Source organism: Dendrobates tinctorius, unplaced genomic scaffold (genome assembly GCF_039654945.1).
Source record: "Dendrobates tinctorius isolate UK_male_01 unplaced genomic scaffold, ASM3965494v1 ptg000082l, whole genome shotgun sequence".
NCBI classification, from domain to species: Eukaryota; Metazoa; Chordata; class Amphibia; order Anura; family Dendrobatidae; genus Dendrobates; species Dendrobates tinctorius.
Window position 1 is genome coordinate 3,374,576 of NW_027361750.1, and position 17,264 is coordinate 3,391,839.

A 17,264-nucleotide genomic window follows, 5' to 3' on the forward strand; every position below is an offset into this window, starting at 1 on the left:
TGAGAAAAGACTCTCTCACACTATCACTCAGTCACCAATTTTTTTTAAAAAAAAATCCCCTACAGGTCTGAAGTAATCCATTGAATATGAATTAGTCCAGAAAATGATACCTGTAAAACAGAAAAAGAGAGAAATAAAGACAATAGACATACCTTCGTTCACCAATTTATTACCCAAAATGTTGGCATGCAGATCTGATGTAGTCGACTTTTCCCAATGTTTCCAGCATCTATGAATGGCAGTAATGTGGCTGCTATTCACATGCACTGGGTACTGACTATGACGCTCATGAGAGAAGATGTGAGAGGATGGGTCTCGCTGCACTGAGTGAGACCCAGTGACGATAATGGGCCTTAATAATGAGGAGTTTCCCATTGACTTCCATTATACTCAGTACTTGAGTAGAGCGCGTCCGAGAGTCAAATCTGTTCAATTCGAGTAACAAGTACTCAAATATTTTGATCATCACTATTTAGTATCCATTTAAAAAATGTTTAATAATCCAATACTTGATTATAAATGGAAACTAATCTTAAAAGCAACTTGTCACCAGGTTTTTTCCAGATAAATGTAGGGCCAGCTCTGCATAGCACAAAAACTAGCTTTTATTATTAGCGGTCCGGTCTGGGCGTTGCTGTTCTTGATCTGGCACCTCCTCTCTTCCCACAATCGCCATCCTCCTTGTTGCTTTGAGTGGATGATGCACCCTAGATAATCCACACAGTGTCCTCATCATCGTTCTCCTACGCAAGTGTACTTATCTTTGCCCTGCCAAGGGCAGAGCAAAAAATTGTAGTGCACATATTCCGGTGCTCTTTGCTCTTTTCCATTACGCATTACGGCACTTTGCTCTGCCCTCAGCAGGGCAAAGAGAAGTACATCTGTGCAGGAGTGCAATGGAGAATACTGTGTGTATGACGTAGGACGCATCATCCACATTAAGCAAGAAAGAGGAAGCACCAGATCAAAACTAGCGAAGTCCATCAGACCGAACTGCACAATCTGAGAGTATAATAAAAGCTCTTTTTGTGTTATGAACAGTGCATTCTAGAATACTGTATATAAGGGCATGCAAGTACTGGTACTACTTTATGTGGGAAAAACCAGGAGACAGGTTTCATTTTAAAAAAGGTTGTCCCAACCCAGCAAGTTATCAACTATGTACAGAATGCACTGTTGAAAACCCCACTGATCTTGAGAAGAGTCGCATCGAAATGTACCAATGACCATGTTTGCTTGCTACCAATCCTCTCGCTGTCTAAAGGACTACTGTAAACAGTTGGGTACAATGCTTTGCACTAAGTAAGAGGTGGCATATATGCCTGGTTTTATAGATCCTTTTTCAGGAGTGGGTCTTTGGATGGAGGACCCAGCAGCAAGGTTTCTGTAGATAGGTGCCAACAACTTTTAACCTATAGGTGCTAATAATAATAATTAATTAAATGAAATTAATGAAATTTCCAGCCCCTACCTTTATGAAAAATTGTAGCTGTATTTTTTACTATAATGTAGCTATACTGAGAAACAATGGTTCAGCTCTGAGACTTTTCATAACTTCAAATTTGCTATTATGCATTAGCATGCATGTTTTGGATTCTAAAAGGTTCATTTAAATGTAAAATCAGTAATATCAGTATCACAATCCATTTTTGGATGTGTCAAAGTCTGGATTCTCTTTTATAAACCTTTTTCCTTTCATGCCCTTGGGGGTTAATATGTGTTTTTGCCCCCGGTGGCCGCTGGTGTTACTACAACTGTAGTTGGTCGGCTGCTGGGTTTCCCCCCCCGGTGGCTGCTGGTGTTACTCAACTGTAGTTGGTCTGCTAATGGGTTTTTCCTCTTGGGGGCTGCTGGTGTTACTGCATGGTGATTAATTATCTAAGCAGGTGGTGACTACTCCCACTTCCCTTTATAAGGCTACCTGGTGCTGCTGATCACAGTTGGTAATACTGGTCATTTGCTAACCAACCTTGGTGCAGACTGGACCTACCTGGTGCAGAGGGGGTTCAGCTTATCTGGAGCAGTGGTGATGCTGCTGGATGCTGATCGGGTGCCTTTCTCTGCTGCTTGGAGCATTGGCAGCAGACAAAGCTAAGTTTTGGTTTTTAGTTGCTTTAACCCCGTGGTGTCTGTTTTATCATTTCCTTTTGTGTTATTGGTGCAGTTCACTTTATCCCCTGTCTCACCTCCTGGGGAGGGAGTTGTGGATTTAGCTCAGGGCTAAACAGGAGATAGGGACAGGTCACGGACTTGGGCCTCACTACCATCAAGTGTACCCCCAAGTTAAGGAAAGTCAGGGCACCCCCTTTAGCCTGAGGGGCAGTTCAGGGCCCCTGGTTCCACGTCTCCTGTTTTTCCCTACTGCCCCATGACAATCAGTAGCAGCTTCATAACATGTAAGAAATATTTCACAGGTTTGGTGTGGTTTTCAAGTTGCTCCAAAATGCCAAAATGTTAATAAACATTGTTTACCTGTTCAAATTAAATTCATCAATAGATGAGGATGCCGAAAATCACCGAGTGAATTTATATTAGCAAAAAATATTAAATAATTGAAACAAATTTTACTATACATACTTTTCCAGGTGTCTGATTCACTTATGTAGACACTGGTATACTAATAATAAAATAATAAATCAATGTGTAATACTAACTACCGTATACTAGTTACTAATGCAAGCCAATGTTAGGGTATTTTGTGAAAATATGGACTGTAATTGAATTATATTTTTCATGAAAATGATCCCAACTTTGCGTTCAGCATTATATTCATTTTGCTTGCTAAGAAGATTATTTTAAATTAAATCAAAGTTGTCTATAACAAAGAACAGTTTTTATTAAATTATTTGTGATTGCTCAGAATTAATCCCAGCTGCTGTAATCACACATTTTTTGTAATCTCTTTTAGCCACCAAGTTCTTGAAAATGACATTGGCTGGTTTCAATAGAAGCTGCAGATGAAGACCATGGTGTTTTTGCAGTTGCTATAGAATTTTCCAGTGGCAGACACAAATCATGGTAATACGTGATTTCATCTTTTGTGTGCAGCTTCTGTTTGGGAATTGGATTTCAACTTAGTCAAAATTAAAGCAAATATCTTTGGAGCTTCTTTTCACAATGCATAAGAGAATTGCTTAAAGGCGTTACAGGACTTCAAGAAACCATGCCCCTCACTTGGATTTGTGTCTGCTATTAGGATAGAGTCACATGACCATAATTTCTCTCACTCGATAAAATGGGTCCAATTATAATAATCATAGTCTGATCTGAGTGTGATCATAGTGCCCAATTTTCTAGAATGAGGAGGAGATGGGAAAAAAATATCTCCATCTCCTCCATTCCGTCAGTCCCTGAAAATTGGACCACACTCAGATGTCATCCTAATGTAGTCCTATCTTTTCCACAGAATCATTGACTTGCATGCCCGAGTGCCATCTGAATGTTGGATGCAAATTGAGCATATTGCAAATTTTCCACAGAAAGACTCTTTATGCCTACGGCCAGACTATCAGTATTTGTTCAGTGTTTTTTCTCAGCATTTGTAAGCCCAAACCAGGTGAAGAACAATCAGAGGACTAGGTATAATAGAAACAAGTGCACCAATTCTGCATGTTTGACCCACTCCGGGTTTTGGCTTACAAATAGTGATGTGAAATACTGACTAAATACTGATAGTGTGGCTGTGACGAACAGCCCACGGCCGTTCGTCCACTTACGGAGGCGACTAACGGGGGTCCCGCTGCCACCAATATGCGACGGACAGCGGACCCTGTGTCACCACTATGTCACAGTCCCACCACTGACACGGGTGTATCAGCGGACGGAGGGACGAGACACACTGCCGGCACACGGCTATCACAGGCACTGTTGGGGCTTATCTTAGTTATCCCACCACTGGCACCATGTGACCAAAAATATCCAGCAAGCTAATCTCGCTCTACAATTTGCCGCAGGGGGAGTTTAATTTGGAGGCCCCACCACTGCTATCAATCTTCCAAGTACTGCTGGGATTTATGTATATCCCACTTTCTCAGTTCCACTTTGGAACTCGCAGCTCTCCGGCGCCCCCCTTACCCTCAGGTCAGTCAGGGAACTGCACCTAGGATAATTGGTCGCCGGACGGGCTGCCTGTTGTGAACCGGCAATTAGGCTTCTGCAGTAAGGGAATTATCAATGCTGTGGCCGCAGACCCTTATTCAGCAATATAAGACCCTTCTGGACTGCCAGCAAGCCGCAATAGCCGTACACAACGCGCTGCCACCAGTCACGGTTACTTAATTCACAGTGTTAAATTAAGAGGGTCCATGGCAAACCCCTTGAATTAGTAGCGATTATCTAACAAAGGCGTATAGTTCGATTCTTAGAGCATGGAGACAGATCTAAATAATTTCATTTATTTTCAGAAAGAGGACAGTGATTACAGATAAAAGTTGCTATAAAATTGAGACCTAAAATATGTACAGTACAGGTATAAAATAAAAGTGGAGAAAACAAAGAGATTACACTCACAGTTCCATATTGTTGTTAGGCATCCCATGTGGTTTTAAGGGGGGGTGGAGGCGGAGCTGCACTTCTCTGCTCATCTGAGTTCTTGTCAGCCCGGACCCTGCAGCTGTTCTGAGCTGGTTTTGTCCAGGAAATGCTTTATAGACTTGCTATGTGACATCACGGAGAGATGCATGCTGGGTTAATCCCACCTCTCCCTTTTGGATTTAGAATTACACTAGAAAACTTATACTAATCATAACTCCGTGGGGGCAGCCCGCACAGACACATATAGGGCATCATTGGTTGTGATTTGTTGAGTACAATAATTCAAGACCAAATATGCAGTAGTTCTGATACACCGTTTAGCTGGAACACATATCTCAGGTTCTGAAAGGATTAGGCTTCGCAAGAACCACGGCAGCGACGCTGTGACCGCCCGGATTACAAAAATGTGATTTTCAAATCTCTAGGGTATTTGGTTCTTATGGTATAGTCTCTCATAGTTTTATTCGTTTCAAACAAAGAAGTTTTTCCCGCTCTGAAGAGGAGCCAAATGGTGATAGCAAGAAGTATCCTATTGCTAGCTGGAGAGGTGATAACACTTGGGGGAGGGTAGGCACTGCTATAGCTTCAGTGTGCCATGTAACTCAGAAGGGAAGGGGAGATTTCTAGCACATTCCAACAGAAAACATATTTTGCAGACATTTGTACATCACACCTCCCCCTTAAGAGGGCGCTAAGGAGGCATTACCTCTCGGTAATCGGCCATGCGCACCTCAGCGGGTTCGCCCCGGCGGGACAACCCATCGGCATTGCCATTTTCACTGCCCTTCCTGTGTTTTACAGTGAAGTCGTACTGTTGAAGGGCAAGGCTTCAGCGGAGCAATCTTCCATTGGTTCCGGACACTGTGTGCAACCAGCTCAGAGGGTTGTGGTCAGTTACCACCGTGAAGGCATGCCCGTACAGGTAGGGCTGCAAACGCTGCAGTGCCCACACCATGGCCAGACACTCCTTCTCGATGGTCGAGTATGCCACTTCCCTCGGCAAAAGTTTCCGGCTCAGATACAACACGGGGTGCTCTTGGTCCCCCGAATCGACCTGGCTAAGCACAGCACCGAGGCCAAACTCGCTAGCGTTGGTCTGTACCAGAAACGGGCGACTGCTGTCGACTGCTCTCAACACTGGAGAGTTGCACAGGGCTGCTTTCAAAGCTTGGAAAGCCGCCTCACAGTCATCTTTCCAGTTGACTGTTTGGGGTAGCCTCTGCTTGGTGAGGTCAGTCAAGGGTTTGGCAAGGGCACTATAGTCCTGTACGAACCGCCTATAGTACCCTGCAGTGCCCAAGAAGGACTTCACCTGCTTCTTGGTCCTGGGGGTGGGCCAGGACACGATTGCGTCCACTTTTTCTGGCTCCGGACTCATAGAACCCCCGCCTACCCGGTGCCCCAGGTAGTGGACCTTGCGCATGCCTAGCTGGCACTTCCACGGCTTGATGGTCAGGCCTGCGTGGTGAAGACGCTTGAGCACCTCCTGGAGGTGCTGAAGGTGTTCCTCCCAGGTGGAACTGAAGACGGCAATATCGTCTAAGTACGCCACTGCGTACTCCTCCAGTCCCTGAAGCAGGTGGTTGACCATCCGCTGGAAAGTGGCAGGGGCATTCTTCATGCCGAAGGGCATGACCGTGGACTCGTACAGTCCAAAGGGGGTGATAAAGGCGGATTTCTCCTGCGCCTCAGGGCTCAGGGGAATCTGCCAGTATCCCCGACTCAAATCCATGATGGATATGTAGTTGGCGTTTGTCAACCGCTTGAGCAGATCCTCGATGCGCGGCATCGGGTGGGCATCAGAGGTTGTGATGGCATTAAGCCCCCTGTAGTCCACGCAGAACCTGGTGGTTCGATCCTTTTTAGGCACAAGGACTACAGGTGAAGAACACGCGCTTTTTGACCGTCGAATCACCCCCAGCCTTAACTTCTCATCGATCTCTTGGCGCATGACTTGTTGCACCGTTTCAGAGATCCGATAAGGTGTTCGCCGTAATGGGGCGTGATTCCCGGTGTCCACCTCATGAACCGCTAACTCCGTCCTCCCAGGACGGTTGGTGAACACGGGCCGGAAGAGTTCCAGGGTGGCCATCAGCTGCAACCGCTGGGACACGGTGAGCGAACCACTTATCTCCATGTCCTCAATGGACCCATTGGCCTTGGCCTGGGCCAGCATGTCCAGGAGGGAATCTTCCTCCCCATCCTCTGGCAGATTGCAGACCGGTAGGACGCAAGCTTCACGTTCGTAGTGCGCCTTCAGCATGTTGACGTGAAAGGCCTTGCGCCTACCCCGAGCATGGTCAAGCGTGACCACGTAGGTAACCGGGTTGAGCTGTTGGTGGATGACGTATGGGCCTTCCCAGGCTGCCTGAAGCTTATCCGTTGGTACAGGGACCAGCGCCCACACCTTTTGACCCACCTGGTAGGTCCGCTCCCGGGCGTTCTGGTCGTACCAGCGCTTCTGGTCAGCCTGAGCCTGCGTCATGTTGTCATGCACCAACTGCGTCAAGGTCTGCATCTTGTCACGGAAGCGCATGACATAATCCACGATGGACACTTCTGTGGGGTTTGGCTCATCTTCCCAGGATTCTCTTATCAACCCTAAGGGGTCCCCGGACTCGCCTGCCATACAGGAGCTCGAAGGGGGAGAACCCGGTCGAGGCCTGCGGAACTTCTCTGTAAGCGAACAGCAGGTGTGGGAGGTACCGCTCCCAGTCGCGCCCTTGGGTCTCAACCAGTATGCGGAGCATCTGTTTGAGGGTACCGTTGAAACGTTCACACAAACCATTAGTCTGTGGGTGATACGGACTCGATACCAGCTGCGTCACCTGCATTTTCTCACAGAGAGCCTCCATTAGGCGAGACATGAATTGGGGCCCTTGATCGGTAAGCATCTCCCTGGGAAATCCTACTCTTGAAAAGATGGTCACCAGTGCGTCAGCCACCTTATCTGCCCTGGTTGAAGACAGAGCTACTGCCTCTGGGTACCGGGTAGCGTAGTCTACCATGGTGAGAATGTATCGCTTTCCGGAGCTGCTGGGGACGGACAGCGGTCCTACAATGTCCACCGCGATTCTCTGGAAAGGCTCCTCTATCACCGGCAAAGGAATAAGGGGAGCCTTAAGAGCAGGCCCCGCCTTACCCACTTTTTGACAGGTGGCGCAGGAGTGGCAGTAGTGTGTTACATCTGTCCCCATCTTGGGCCAATAGAAGTGTTGAGACAGCCGTGCCTTTGTTTTGCTGATCCCCAAGTGTCCAGCGAGTGGAATCTCATGGGCAATCCGCAACAACTCAGTTCTGAACTGATAGGGGACGACCAGCTGTCTTTCCCTCAACCACTCCTTTTTAGGATCTCCGGGTACTGTCTCCCGGTACAACCTTCCTCGTTCCCAGAGCACCCTCTCCTTATCAGACTTGGAGGTGGGCGTCTCGGCGAGACCTCTCAATTTCTCCAGGCTGGCATCTGAGTGCAGAGCAGCCTGGAACTCCATGCTGGAGGCTGCCAGAAGTGACGTCAAGGTACCCTCTTTACTGGGACCCTCTGGAACCGGCTCTGGGTTCACCTCTGGTTCAGTCTCTCCTGTAGCAGCAGAGGGTCCAGAAGACAGTGCGTTACCTGCGATCTGGGCACTCGGACTGCGTGTGACAGCTGCTATGTATGCAGTCTCCCTGAGGATTTCTACAGACCCACCAGCCGGTGCTGGCTTGGGCTCTACCTCCCCATCCACCCCCAACACTTCAGGAGCAGTGCTACTTATGGGCCAGTTACCTTCCTCGGTGGCACTGGTCAGCTGCATGGCATTACCTTCCTCATGGTCCCCATGCACCTCCCCATTTCCTTGAGCACGTTGCTTACTCCTGCCAGGGGTTCCTCAGCCGTCTCACTCCGCAGAGTGACGGGGCTGAGCACTTCGGTACCTGTAGACACATCTACCGCTTCAAAGAAAGGGTTAACGGGTTCAGTCGGCACAGATACATCAACATCATCATCATCCTTCCTAGGAGAAGAATGGTTATCAGTTTGCTTTGGTACATTCACATCAGCATCAGCATAATACCTGGGGAAAGAATGGTTGTTAGTTGCATCAATACTCATCAAGGCATTAGCAGGTAACACATTCAGTTTCCCCTCATCATCATCATCATCAGGGTTAACGTTACCCTTATTATCAGTTTGGGGAAGGGTGTCAGGGACGTAGTATGCAACCATCCGCCCCAAGTCAGTCCCCAATAAAACATCAGTGGGCAGGTTTTCAGACACTCCCACCTCCCTCAACCCGCTCCCGCCACCCCAATCGAGATAAACTCGTGCCACTGGCAAGGGACAACGGGTGCCTCCAATCCCGGTGACAGTCAGGGTTTTCCCCTCAACAAACTCTTCAGGGGCCGCCAGTCCAGGACGGATGAGGGTTCGTTCAGCCCCGGTGTCCTTGAGGCCTGTAGCAAGACGGGCCCCCACCTGAACAGGTTGAACGTTGTCGTCAGCCCTCCCAACCACACCTCCCACCAAAAGAACAGAGGCGTTGGGCCCGGGGGCCTTGGCTGGGGGGTTCTTCGGCCTATCCGGACAGGTGTAAGAGAAGTGACCAGGCCGCTTGTAGTGGTGACACAGGCGATTGTCAGTAGCCGGCCTGTTGTTGGCAACAGGGACAGGGCCTCCGGAGGGACGGCTAGCTGGGGCATTGGGGTTAGTTGCTGGCTTACCCCCTTTCCAGCTGGTGGCGACTGGCCTCCGCGTCTCTGGCTTCCGGTTGGCCTCGTAGTTGTCAGCGATCTGCGCCGCTTTGTCCGCGTTCGTTGGTTAGCGGTCCAGGATGAACTGTTGGACCTCAGCTGGGCAGAGATGCAGGAACTGGTCTTTGATCATCAGGTCCCGTAGCTGCTCAAAGGTTTCAACGGACAGTCCATGGATCCACTGGTCAAAGTGGGTCCTGAGTCCTTGCACCACATCACTGTAGCTATTGTGTGGGCCACGTTGGAGGTGCCGGAACTTCTTTCGGTATACCTCAGGTGTCAGTCGGTATTTGGCGATCAGCGCCTGCTTTATGGCGTCATAGTCGTCATCGGCTTCTGGCGGAAGAGAAGCAAATGCCTCCAGGGCTTTGCCTTTTAGCCCTGGGGTCAAGTACCTGGCCCATTGGTCTTCGGGCAGTCGGTACTGTCTGCAGGCTTTCTCAAAGGCTCGCAGAAACGTGTCCAAGTCCCCATCCTTTTCCATCACGGGAAAATGCTCTGGCCGGGGTTTAGGAGTCTGGACGCTGCTGGGCTCACTGCGTCGAGCTGTGGGGGCATTCCACCCCCCTCGGAGCATCTCCAGCTCATGGGCTCTCTGAGCTTCTGCTTGGCGCTCGGCTCTCTCCTGAGCTTGCTGGATCAGCTGCAGACGTCCAACATGGTCTTCGGCAGGGAGTTGCTGTAGAGCCAATTGCAGATAGGGGTCCAGGACTTCCCGGCTGGCGGTCTGCACCATCTGGACCCCTGCGGCTGCACCATCGGCATTGGTGCTGCCTTCTGCGCCCTGGCTCTCTTCCCATTGCACTAGAGCCGCGACCAACTGGGCTTTGGTCTTGTCGGCGACATCAATCTGCTTTGACGTGCACAGGGACCTCAGGATGTCCTTATTAAGCTGCTTATAATAAGATTCTCCCCACGTAGCCATGGTTGCCAAATAAAAGATAGAAAAGAAAAACGAAGAAATGGGAGGGAATACTTACACGTACACACAAATGTCTCAGAACTAGTAACCACTGAGTCTGTTCTCCAAAACCTATGATGCAGGATTCCCGCAGGAACCGTGCAGGTTTTTAGTGAGAGGAATGATTGCTCAAACCAAATCACTAATGCTCTAGGATTATCCCACCGCTCTGCCACCAATATGTGACGAACAGCCCACGGCCGTTCGTCTACTTACGGAGGCGACTAACGGGGGTCCCGCTGCCACCAATATGCGACGGACAGCGGACCCTGTGTCACCACTATGTCACAGTCCCACCACTGACACGGGTGTATTAGCGGACGGAGGGACGAGACACACTGCCGGCACACGGCTATCACAGGCACTGTTGGGGCTTATCTTAGTTATCCCACCACTGGCACCATGTGACCAAAAATATCCAGCAAGCTAATCTCGCTCTACAATTTGCCGCAGGGGGAGTTTAATTTGGAGGCCCCACCACTGCTATCAATCTTCCAAGTACTGCTGGGATTTATGTATATCCCACTTTCTCAGTTCCACTTTGGAACTCGCAGCTCTCCGGCGCCCCCCTTACCCTCAGGTCAGTCAGGGAACTGCACCTAGGATAATTGGTCGCCGGACGGGCTGCCTGTTGTGAACCGGCAATTAGGCTTTTGCAGTAAGGGAATTATCAATGCTGTGGCCGCAGACCCTTATTCAGCAATATAAGACCCTTCTGGACTGCCAGCAAGCCGCAATAGCCGTACACAACGCGCTGCCACCAGTCACGGTTACTTAATTCACAGTGTTAAATTAAGAGGGTCCGTGGCAAACCCCTTGAATTAGTAGCGATTATCTAACAAAGGCGTATAGTTCGATTCTTAGAGCATGGAGACAGATCTAAATAATTTCATTTATTTTCAGAAAGAGGACAGTGATTACAGATAAAAGTTGCTATAAAATTGAGACCTAAAATATGTACAGTACAGGTATAAAATAAAAGTGGAGAAAACAAAGAGATTACACTCACAGTTCCATATTGTTGTTAGGCATCCCATGTGGTTTTAAGGGGGGGTGGAGGCGGAGCTGCACTTCTCCGCTCCTCTGAGTTCTTGTCAGCCCGGACCCTGCAGCTGTTCTGAGCTGGTTTTGTCCAGGAAATGCTTTATAGACTTGCTATGTGACATCACGGAGAGATGCATGCTGGGTTAATCCCACCTCTCCCTTTTGGATTTAGAATTACACTAGAAAACTTATACTAATCATAACTCCGTGGGGGCAGCCCGCACAGACACATATAGGGCATCATTGGTTGTGATTTGTTGAGTACAATAATTCAAGACCAAATATGCAGTAGTTCTGATACACCGTTTAGCTGGAACACATATCTCAGGTTCTGAAAGGATTAGGCTTCGCAAGAACCACGGCAGCGACGCTGTGACCGCCCGGATTACAAAAGTGTGATTTTCATATCTCTAGGGTATTTGGTTCTTATGGTATAGTCTCTCATAGTTTTATTCGTTTCAAACAAAGAAGTTTTTCCCGCTCTGAAGAGGAGCCAAATGGTGATAGCAGGAAGTATCCTATTGCTAGCTGGAGAGGTGATAACACTTGGGGGAGGGTAGGCACTGCTATAGCTTCAGTGTGCCATGTAACTCAGAAGGGAAGGGGAGATTTCTAGCACATTCCAACAGGAAACATATTTTGCAGACATTTGTACATCACAGTGGCCGTAGCCTTAGGCTGTGTGCACACGCTGCGGAATCTGCTGCGGATTGATCAAAAGACCTGCGGTTTATCTGCAGATTATCCTGCGGTTTTACCATCTCCAGAATGGAGGAGATAGTAAACCGCTGCGGAATCCGCAGAAAGAATTGACATGTCAATTCTTTCTGCGGTTTAGAAACCGCAGAAAATCAGCGCGGAAAATTCCGCAGCATCTGCACTGCGGTTTCCATTTCCCATAGGGAATAATGGTACTGTACATCGCTGCAGAAACTGCTGCGGATCCGCAGGGCCAAATCCGCTGCGGATCCGCAGCAGAATCCTCAGCGTTTGCACATACCCTAAGAGGAAAAATCTGACATGTTCATGGACTCATAGAATAGCATTGGTGCAAGCGCAATCCGATGTTTTGTTTGATCACATTCAGACAGAAAATACAGTCATCTGCATGAACCCTTAAAATGGACAGACATTATTGACAAAGAGTTACAAATATTGCAAATGATTGTGGCACAATTTTTGAAGTTAAAACACATTTTTTTCTGATATTACACCACCACTTTAAAGCTGGATTCATATAGTGACATTTTAGGAGCAACATTTTGACTGCATGATTGGGAGTAACTGCAGTTCAGCTAAATTAAACTTAGAACTCCATATGGTTCAATTAAACTTAGATTGTAATCTTGCAATCAGGGTCCTCAAGCCCCCGTCACATATAGTGATCTCGCTAGAGAGATCGCTGCTGAGTCACAAGTTTTGTGACGCAACAGCGATCTCTCCAGCGAGATCGTTGTGTGTGACACTGACCAGCGAACGGCCCCCCTGCCAGTTATCGCTGATTGTCCTGCAATGGCCAGGACATTTTTTTGATTGCTGGTCTCCCACTGGCCAGCACGCATCGCTGTGTGTGACAGGCAGGAGACCAGCAATCAGCGCGCTGGTAACTAAGGTAAACATAGCGTTTCTAAGCGCACGCAGCGCTTAGAAACCCGATGCTTACCTTAGTTGCCAGCGCGCTGGTGCAGGGAGCTGGTAACCAAGGTACACATCGGGTTTCTAAGTGCCGCGCTGCTTAGAAACCCGATGTGTACCTTGGTTATCAGCTCCCTGCACCAGCGCGCTGGTAACTAAAGTACACAGTGGGTAACTAAGCGACGTGCGTCGCTTGTTACCCTCCTGTCGCTGGTGCTGATCGATGGTGAAGCTGCCAGTTTGGCAGCTCACCAGCGATCATGTAGCGACACACCAGCGATCCTGACAAGGTAATATCATTGTCGGGATCGCTGGTGCTCCGCTATGTGTGACGGGGCCCTCACTCTGTGGAATTATGTGTTTACTCTGTTATATCTTTATTGTCTGTACAAGTCCCCACTGAAATGTAAAGTGATGCAGAATATGTTGGCGCTATGGAAATAAAAAAATATTGTTATATTAGTAAATTAGGTCACCATAGGTTTCATTCTTATTCTAAAGCCATGTTCACATGTTCAATATTTGATCAGTATTTGTAAATCAGGAGAAGAACAATCAGAGGAAAAGTGTAAGAGAAACAAATCACCACTTCTGTATTTTTTCCCACTCCTGGTTTTGGCTTACAAACACTCATGTGAAATACTGACTAAATGCTGAACATGTTAACCTAGCCTCAGGGTGAAATTTGGCCCAAGCCAAACACAAGTGCCACTTCTTTGTTCTTCTTAACTTGGTCTTCACACAAACTTTTCCAACATTTTCTGGTTGTCACAAAAAAAGTCTCTAAGGTTATACAATAACCCTGCTCACTATATGAGCAACTTCTACTAATCTTCTCCTTTGATTGTAAATTTTTTGCTCCATCATGCACAGAGGTTTCTCTCACCCTGTGTACCAGTCCTACTCATTCAGGCTTATTGTAATTATTTTCTAACTTAAGCTATATACTTAGCTTCGGTATGCTTTGGTATGCTTACGCACTGTAAATTCTGTTTCACCATGTACAATGCCCTGGAATTAGCAGCATTCTAAAGCAAATATTAATAAAGCCTAGAAGACATTTGACCAAAAATCACAGACAGATTGATATTTTTCCACACAAATTGGAAAGCAAAAATGTGTTAGTAAGTTATACATCTTCTATGGTTATATTTGCATAACTATCACATTCTTTTAATTCATTAGTCCAGTCATTCAATGATCACATTTCTCTGCTTTTTGAACCTGTGAGGGAATGATTTGAATAATGGGATATGGAGATCAGCTCTGGTCAAATTTTCATTATGGATTTTTTTTTCATAAAATGTGTATCAAATATTCACCTAAATTTAAAAAAATAAAAATAACCATATTACAAATATTCCTTAAATGGTCTAAAAGTACTAAATATTCAAACCTATATAAGACTGGACACAGATGCTCAAACAGTACTTCCAAAGTACAATATACAACACAGCAAAACCTATCTTGGAAGCCTTAATCAACGTGCCAATAGCTCGAAACACCGCGTCTGCAAATTGAGATTCTGATTTGGCTTTAATCCTAAGTCATATTGCAAGACTCGTTAAAGGGTTGATTGTGACTTGTAGGATCGCTACTTCCAACAGGTGGCGCTATAGAGTTCAAGTCCTCTTTCTCTCTGAAGAGGCAATTTGCATATTAAATTTCCCAGAGGAGCATTGCATGGCAAATAAGCCTCCTTACCTTGACAAGCCGGAGCTGCTATGTCACTCTCCACAAGGAGAAACCTTACCCGTTAGGCCTCAGTCCAGAGCCTCTCACCTAGCCAAATCTTTTCTCATACTTTTCACTGATGAGGGCCAATAGCCCGAAACACCATGTCTGCAAAATGAGATTCTGATTTGGCTTTAATCCTAAGTCATATTGCAAGACTCGTTAAAGGGTCTATTGTGATTTGTAGGATCGCTACTTCCAACAGGTGGCGCTATAGAGCTCAAGTCCTCTTTCTCGCTGAAGAGGCAATTTGCATATTTATCAAAGTGATAAATACAGTAGAGTGACTGTAAGCTCCAACAAGCAAGACTTTTTACAATCCTATAAATAGGTAAAAACTAATCTAGACATTTTTGTTGAGGCGATTGAACATTATGTAGGGATATTGTTTACATTATGAAAACAATTGACAATTCTTCATGATGAAAGTTTGAAAGCATGAAAAGCTGCCCGCATATTCATTTTGTGTCCTTGTGCAGCTTCCAATAATTCAAGAAGCAGATGTCTGATCTGACATTTTAACATTTCTTAGGCTGTGAGACATGGTAAAATAATGACTGAATGGCTGAGAAAATAACCTTCTTAAGTTATTTTTGAACCCGAATCTTATAGTTGTCATCATATTAAACAAGTCCGATTAGACATATAGACAGAGATCCCTGATCAGACAGTGTCTTTCCAAAAACGATTATTATGATATCACTTGATGGTGCCAAAAACTAAAGCCGTCAACCAAACTGATGTCATAGGAAACTAGTATTCACATGAGACAACTTCATGAATAAATAGCAATACAATTAAAGATTTTTGCTGCTACAATGCAGAATCATGTTTCTATAAAGGACATAGCTGAAAACTGTAGCAGAGTATTTTAGATGGCGCTTTAGTATTTGCTGTTCAATGGCTGATATACAATTCAGAGCAACAAGCATCACACAGAACCACCATACCCTTCCGTAGAGCTCTGGAACTTCATGCAGCTAAGCGGCCTCTCAGATATCAGGTGCGACTCCACTGACTGTGAAGTCTCAAGGAAATCCAGGTGCAGAGATAAATGGGTAGCATGGCATATCAAGTAAAAATTCTCCTGTATTCAACACAGTGTTCTGATATGGATGCGGGGGAAGCGGGTCACCGTATGGACGGAGACCCTTTTTGCATATAGTCTACGCTTCAACGAGTCCTGTGTGACCCTGTGTGCTTTTTCTAAAATGGTAAGTTTAGGTGGATATTAGCGATGATCGAATTGTTTGAAATTTTAATACCAAATTGTGCCCCAAAATTTCAATACTACAAAGCCTCTAACTGAAAAAAAAGATGCATAACTCACAAAGTACCCATAGAGCTGTGTTGAACCCTTTTTGAGCTCTTTAAAGAAGGTCTCTTTCCATCAAAGTTTTATCCTTTTAATGTAATTCAGTTATCATACTATATAGCCCTGAGTAGTTGCAATTGCTCATTTTTCCCTTCCACCCAGTTAATTCTTCTCTCTTCCGTTAAATCTATGACATCACATGATTAAATACTGACTAGCTGAATCCTTCTAAGCTCGATGTAGAAATAAGAAGTCTCTTTTCTCCATATGAGTCATTATTAAAACTGCAATTCTGCATCACTGCTAAGACCCTTGCAGGAAAAAGAGCATTTTTTTTAACTTTTTAAAGGAAATTTACAAAACCTAATTTTTTAAGGATCTATTGACTTTTGAAGTGACTTTGAAGGAAATAATTATTGTAAAAATCAACCAAAATTAAAGCATTTTAAAAATATACCCTCAAGGCATTCAAAATCACTGTCAAGAAGTTTGTTAACTCTAAAGTTGCCTCACAGAATTTAACATATTGTTGAATGAAAAATGAAAAAAAAAACATTTTTATCACTAAAAGGTTATTTGAGCACTATACTGCCCTTTTCACAAAGAATAATAAGAAAATGAAAGTAACAGAAAACTGACGGCACATCAAGTACTAGTCTGAACAGGTGCATACCAAAAACAGCTTACATATCAAAATGAGGAAATTGTTGTACTCAGTTGCATTAAGGCATATCAATGTGAAATACATGAAGTGTGAATAGAGTAATGGCTTTTGAAATTTAGGAAAAACACATGAGCCGCATTGCTTAGCACAAAATTTGGCCAAAAAATGTGAGCCCATTCACCAACGTCAAGGTAATCTCATGATCGAATGGGCCCCTAACCTAACTGCCTAGTGTGAATACTTACCTCTGGCTAATAACTTGGTCAAGCCTATATTTATAGGAAGGTCGGAACCAAATGTGTTTGGATGTAATTAAAACCACAGCTTGGTGAAGGGTGGAGTGTTCAGTCAGAAAGCTAGCATACAAATAACAGAAAACTGACGGCACATCAAGAACTAGTCTGAACGGGTGCATACCTCCGCCCTTCACCAAGCTGTGGTTTTAATTACATCCAATCACATTTGGTTCCGACCTTCCTATAAATATAGGCTTGACCATGTTTTTAGCCATACATAAATGTTCACACTAGGCAGTTAGGTTAGGGACTCATTCGATAATAAGATTACCTTGACGTTGGTAAATGGGCTCACGCTTTTTGGCCAAATTTTGTGCTAAGCATCTCATGTGTTATTCCTAAATTTCA